This window comes from Lucilia cuprina, chromosome 6, assembly GCF_022045245.1.
Source record: "Lucilia cuprina isolate Lc7/37 chromosome 6, ASM2204524v1, whole genome shotgun sequence".
Classification (NCBI taxonomy): Eukaryota; Metazoa; Arthropoda; class Insecta; order Diptera; family Calliphoridae; genus Lucilia; species Lucilia cuprina.
In genome coordinates this window covers 15,994,656-16,001,258 of record NC_060954.1, presented here as the reverse complement: position 1 = coordinate 16,001,258, position 6,603 = coordinate 15,994,656, and positions in this window count along the sequence as shown.

The following is a 6,603-nucleotide window of genomic DNA, read 5'->3' as shown; positions in this document are numbered from 1 at the left end:
GAATGAATTATTTTCCTTCAGACTTGCTTGATGAGATTTGTCGTCTTGCTTTCATCAGGGTCACCCCATAGGATTTTCGTAGTTCTCTCAGCCATATTTTTAGTTCAGCTTTTATTGCGTCGGATGGTTTTGCATTTGTCAGGTTAACTGCTCGAGCCTCCCTTCCCTTTAAAGCTATTACATTCGCTCTTTCGTTACCGACTACTCCCGAGTGGGTTGGTACCCATATGATGTGAACCTTAACTCTGAGAGAGTATTGAGTTAAAGCTTCTGATATAAATATATTAAGCGCTGTGGGCACCATATTTATTCTAATCCAATTTACGCATTCCGTTATTGCTGATACTTCTGCTTGTAAGCTTGTGTTATGATTTAGTAAACGGTGGTATATTTCTGCTTCTAGAATATAGACCCCCAGCCCCACTTTATCCCCCAATTCAGAGCCATCCGTGTAGCAGCGGATTTCTACTGATAGTTGCTCTAATGTTCCGCTTGACCAAGACATTCTATCTAGGATCATCGTTTCAAAGTTTCCGACATATTCTGTGCTATACGATCAGGCACGTCCGATGATTGTGTATAACCTTCCAATGTACCTTCCAGTATACATTGATGACGTTTCGCTTTTGGCCAGGTCTAAGTCCTTTCTCTGTTAGGGTCCTTAGGAGGCTATTAATAGAGTAAAGGTGACAAAATGTTACCAGAACTGAACTAGAACTGAACGAGAACTTATCTAGCTCAGTTCTAGCTATCTATAAAATGATTTGATTGGTACAAACAAAATATATTTTGATTGCTACAAACAATATATATAATAGAAGAGATACATTAACTTGATTGACAATTAGAATCTAAGCTTTTTCTAATACTTGTTAATTTTTTTAACAAAATACCAAGTATTTTTATTTAATTTTAATACATTCGTAGAAACAAGTTGTGGTGATGTCTCCCTTTTTCTTTCGATTGATAAAAAATTAGATATCGCGTGCTAGTTTTGCAAAAATAGACAAACCTACGAAATTTGTTAAATAGAAAGTGCCAATTTCGATGAAGGAAAATTGTTAGAAACGAGTAAAAAAAATAAATTATTTAAATTGAATAATGTTTGCAGATAGTTACAAAATACGTCATCAAATATGGACAAATAATAGTGTGCAGAACGGCTAATGTAATTCCAGAAACAATAGAATTATATTGACCACTATATACCACCTGCATTACTGCGATTTAGTGTAGTAATGATAGGATGAAGAACTGGATAATAATTAAGAAGATCAATTTGTTTCTATTCTTATTATATTTCTTTCAACAGAATCTATTTAAATATTTTGCATGCTTTTTTTTCAAATTTAAAATGCAACTTAGTATCAATTTCTTGTTATACACTACAACGTAGTACAGTATCATGGTCAAGGTTAAAAAATCTTTGAAAATGAAAAGAAAAAAATGAAAACTAGAAAACAACTATTATAGGAAAAAGTAAAAAAAACATAATTGTACAAAACAAATATATACTTTGTACTTGTAGTCAATAAATAATTCATCAATAGAAAATTTTTCTAAAAAAAATCAATTGGGCAAAAATTATCCATTTAAATTTTTAAGAAATTCTAAAATTCTTTTGTTTTCAATAGAAACAAAACAAATTCTTTAGATTCCATTACTTTAAGTACAATTGGCTTTTGTTTTTAATTTTTGAAAAATTTAAACAAGTAATTAAGGTCAGTGTTGGGTATTCATGAAATATTCAGATTTATAAGTTAGAGAATGTACAACAATCAGCATAGAAGAATTGAACTCTTTCAGTTTCTTCTTGGTCCTTCGGATGAAATTTGTACAGTCGACTATATGATCGATTGTAGCGTAGACTGTATGGTCGACTAAAGAGTAGAGAGTATGAGACTATAGAACAGACTATATGATCGTCTATAGAGGTGAATAAGGGGCCAATAGTTCTAGTTTAGCCTTTGTTTAGTTCTAGTTCAGTTCTTGTTCAGTTCTAGTTCAGTTCTTGTTCAGTTCTAGTTCAGTTCTAGTTCAGTTCTAGTTCAGTTCTAGTTCAGTTCTAGTTAAGTTCTAGTTCAGTTCTAGTTCAGTTCTAGTTCAGTTCTAGTTCAGTTCTAGTTCAGTTCTAGTTCAGTTCTAGTTCAGTTCTAGTTCAGTTCTAGTTCAGTTCTAGTTCGGTTCTAGTTCAGTTCTAGTTCAGTTCTAGTTCAGTTCTAGTTCAGTTCTAGTTCAGTTCTAGTTCAGTTCTAGTTCAGTTCTAGTTCAGTTCTAGTTCAGTTCTAGTTCAGTTCTAGTTCAGTTCTAGTTCAGTTCTAGTTCAGTTCTAGTTCAGTTCTAGTTCAGTTCGAGTTCAGTTCTAGTTCAGTTCTAGTTCAGTTCTAGTTCAGTTCTAGTTCAGTTCTAGTTCAGTTTTAGTTTTGTCCACTAAAAAATGGAATAATGTCGAATATAGACTATATACGACACTATTCGATTCTTCAGCGTCTACTCTATATATGGTCGACTCTACAATCGAAAATGTTTACTATAGTTGGCTTTATAGTCCACTCTATAGTAGACTCTAATGTCAAGTCTAAAGTCGATTCTACACCCAACACTATAGTCGACTCATAGTGTCCTATATAGTCGACTACATAGTTCACACTACTTTCGACTATAATTTACTCCATTGTCCACACTATAGTCAACACTATAGGTGTTCTGCAGCCGACACTGATGGCAACCATATAGTCGACTATATAGTGGTCTATATAGTCGAATATGATGTGGACTGTCGAGTCAACATATTCTGCTGAACATTTGTTTCATATGTTAGGAATTTTCAAATTAGTTTAATATTATTTATGGGAAACCCTAAATGATTTCAACAAGTTTTTAAAGCTCTGAAATATTATTATATCGTATGTCACTCTCAATTCCAAGTATTGTAATTATTTCGGAAAAAAGCAACTCAATTAAAAAAAAAAGACAATACAATTTTTGTGCAAAAAAAAATTATAATAATAAACTAAACAAAAAAACTGCAAACACAAACAATTTAAAATGATTGAAGCATTTTTCATGTGTGTGGAATATTTTTTGGTGACATAATAAAATTAAACAATATTAAATAATAATCGTAACCATAATAAATAACAATAAGATAAATAAAAAAAGTACACTGCAATAGAATATATTAAATAATTAAATAAATTTATCAGCGGTAAACAAAACTTTTAGATTTTTCTGGAGACTTTACATTTCGACTTTAAAATTTTAGCGCTAAATCTCTAACAAAATATTTGTAAAAGAATACTTTACTTCACATTAATTAATATAAAAAGTTGTTCTCTTTTGTATAATTCTTATGTAAATTAACATTTTTTAGATAAAAAAGTATAAATCTTTGTGCAAATTTCCGTTGTATTTATTTACAATACTCTAAGAAAATATTAAAAGATGTATTTATGGTTTAAGATCTTCCGAGAATTTAAAATTTTTTAAATTCCAATTTCCGGTTTCTTTTGGGAAAATCTGTTTAAATAAAATACATAATATGTTTATGTATTTTATTTAAAATTTTTATCATATTGTTTATAAAGCTTTAAATGGACAATCTAAATTTTGAATTATTTAAATACACAATTGGACTTTAACATAACGCGGAAAACTTTATGATTCATAAAAAATTTTATTATCGTAAATTCAAATTAAGTATTTAAAAGATAAATTTTTCTTCAAATAGTATTTATTAAGAATAATACAAGTTGCACTTCCAGAAAGTTTATGTCGTATTTGAGAAATTTCCTTTCTTATTTGAACTGAAGCCCAACTAGGGCTGATGTATAACTGAACTAGACCTAAATTAGAACTGAACCAGAACTGAAATAGAATTAGAATTGATTATAATTGATAAGAACTCAACAAGAATCAGAACTGAGCTAGAATTAAATCTGACCTAAAATTAGAACTAGAAATAGAACTGAACTAGAAAATAAAAACTGTAATTAGAACTGAACTAGAACTGAACTAGAACTGAACTAGAACTGAACTAGAACTGAACTAGAACTGAACTAGAACTGAACTAGAACTGACCTAGAACTGAACTAGAACTGAACTAGAACTGAACTAGAACTGAACTAGAACTGAACTAGAACTGAACTAGAACTGAACTAGAACTGAACTAGAACTGAACTTGAACTGAACTAGAACTGAACTAGAACTGAACTAGAACTGAACTAGAACTGAACTAGAACTGAACTAGAACTGAACTAGAACTGAACTAGAACTGAACTAGAACTGAACTAGGACTGAACTAGAACTGAACTAGAACACAACTAGAACTGAACTAGCACTAAACTATAACTGAACTAGAACTGAACTAGAACTGAACTAGAACTTAACTAGAACTAAATTAGAATTGAACTAGAACTGAACTAGAACTCAACTAGAACTGAACTAGAACTGAACTAGAACTGAACTAGAACTGAACTAGAACTGAACTAGAACTGAACTAGAATTGAACTAGAACTGAACTAGAACTGAACTAGAACTGAACTATAACTGAACTATAACTGAACTAGAACTGAACTAGAACTGAACTAGAACTGAACTAGAACTGAACTAGAACTTAACTAGAACTGAACTAGAACTGAACTAGAAATGCACTAGAACTGAACTAGAACTGAATAAAACAAATTCTAAATTCCACATGAAATTTCTCTTTTATGCAATTGGAAATGACGTATGATACACTTCAATCTGGTTTTTATTGTCCAAATTTGGAAATCTTTAATTGTTTTTTCATTTTACAATGTCATCAACATTAACGTGAATGTCATTCTTTGATGTTTCAGATGCAAAATTTATCTTATAAAAATAGTAAACAAATAAACGATTATTTTTGTGCGTCACTAGCCAAAAACAAATTTGAATAAAAAACTGGACCTGGTGAAAATTTAAATTAAAACCAGTTATTATTAAATTTCTTGCAGTAATCAAGTTTTAATCATAAAAAATTGTACAATTTTTTTTCTTGGAATCTGACACCATTTTATTAATCCAATTCACAATCGTCGTATTTGCATTGTATCGTTGTACCGATATGTTCAATATCATATAAATGCATGTCAAAAAGATTTTTGTAAACATATGAAAATACGCACATATGTCATTAAGATTATCTACTTTTATCCTAGAATCCATATGCTGATAAAAAAATGAGGGCTTGTTTTTTACAGGTCGACAATACTGTCACTAAAAACAGTGTTACCAAGTTAAAGGTCTGCACAATAAAAACACATTTTAGCTCATAGAAATATATAAAACAGATCAATATTTTAATTATTTTTAAGGACTTGGAAAAATAAGTAATTATAATTATATTCCATGTAAGAGTCATTGTTTTACACTTAAAAATTTAGAATCGTAATAAATTTTACATTAACGTAATTTTATAACCTGACTAAAATACCTGTCATTTCGGTAAATGCCGCAACATGACATTTTAAGCCTGTCATTTAAAATAAATGTTAATCCAACTAATTAGTAGCGCAGGGCTGTAAAACAAATTTGCAACATAGAATTTCTCTACAATTTACCGTACAAAAATAATAACAAAACAGAAATGCGCACAAAATGAGAGACAAACACCACACTCAAATGTAAAGAGAACATATAAAGTGGTGGAGAGAGAAAATTTCATTGAATAAATCCCAAAGATACAAAAGAAAACATGTGTAAAAAAGGTTCAGTGCTCTTAACCAGAACAGCTGATTAGTACTTTAGCTCGTTCTAGCACATTTAAAATGTAGCTCAGAAATAGAAAATTTATTTGAACAAAAAGTGATTACACCAGGCATGGAAAATTGAAATTTAGAAATACTATTAACTTATAAAAAATTTAGTACTTTTTAGGTTTCAAAGTACTAAACTAATTGTGGACTGATTGTGAACTAGACAAGATACTAACTATATATTAAACTAGACTATATACAAAACTTTTGATTCGTTACTAGACTATACTATAAACTAGACTATGGACTAGAATAGAATATAAACTATACTATGGACTAGACTATGGACTAAACTGTGGACTAGACTATAGACTAAACTATAGGCTAGACTATAGACTAGACTATAAACTATAATATAGACTAGACTATAGACTAGACTATAGACTATACTATTGACTAAACTATAGACTAGACTATAGACTATAGTATTGACTAGACTATAGACTAGACTATTTACTAGACTATAGACCAGACTATAGACTGGACTATTGACTAGACTATAGACTAGACTATAGACTAGACTTTAGACTAACCTAAAGACTAGACTGTAGACTATACTATAGACTAGACCTTAGACTAACCTATAGACTAGACTATAGACTATACTATAGACTAGAATATAGACTTGACTATAGAATAGAATATAGACTAGAATATAGAATAGAATATAGACTAGAATATAGACTTCACTATAGGCTTCACTATAGACTAGACTATAGACTATAGACTAGACTATAGACTAGACTATAGAGTAGACTATAGACTAGACTATAGACTAGACTATAGACTAGACTATAGACTAGACTATAGACTAGACTATAGA